Here is an 842-nt window from a genome sequence, read left to right on the forward strand (position 1 = left end):
TCAAAAAGCCACTGTATTCTGAGCGAGAGCGCTTCGGCTGAACCCGCATATCAACACCTGCTACGCGAGGTGCTGCGTGCAACCTCCTGTTGCTCATTGGCTCGCGAGTGACTAGACCCGAGCCCTTCATTGGCGCACCGCTTTGCTAACACATCCGACGTCTGGTTTCAGATCGACTGCTCGCGGCGGTGGGAAGGATCCGGATGAGACCGGCGCTAAACTTGGGCGTGTAGGTGCCCTTGCGGGGGTATAATACTGTTGATACGATGCTTTAGGCAGGCACCCTTTGAAGCGACCCGTGGCAGCGGCAGGCAATGCCCGCAAAAATACGCGCAGAATGCGTAAACATATCGCGGGTGTCTGAATGCTAGCGCGAAGGCAAACTTAAGGGTTTATTTGGAAACTGCGCGACAAAACGGGCCAAGGGCGAGGCAACATGGGCGCAGCTACTGCCCGTGTTGGGCTCATGATATTTTGTTCTCTTGTGCAGTTTCTCAAGCAGTTGAGTAAATACGTACGAACAACTACAGTTCTCGACGCTCCTGTACAGACATAGTTTGTCAGAAGCTTCTCTGCAGGCGATGTTTGCTATGTGTTCGAGCAATATATACAGGGTGGTGCGAAACTGCACGTGCGAATTTGTTTTTTGTTTGAGGAGGGCTGCTTTAAGGCATTCAACAACGCAGTAATAAATATCATATAAACGAGTGGAAGCGTGTTTCGTGCAGGAAGTTTAGCAATGCCTTGGGTGATGGGTAATGTATTCACCCCACGTGCCAAATGTGCATGCCGGTCGCTTTAAAGGCCAATTCATTTTATTGGACCGTCGATCCGCTGGACAA

The sequence above is a fragment of the Dermacentor andersoni genome, chromosome 3, assembly GCF_023375885.2.
Source record: "Dermacentor andersoni chromosome 3, qqDerAnde1_hic_scaffold, whole genome shotgun sequence".
Taxonomy (NCBI): Eukaryota; Metazoa; Arthropoda; class Arachnida; order Ixodida; family Ixodidae; genus Dermacentor; species Dermacentor andersoni.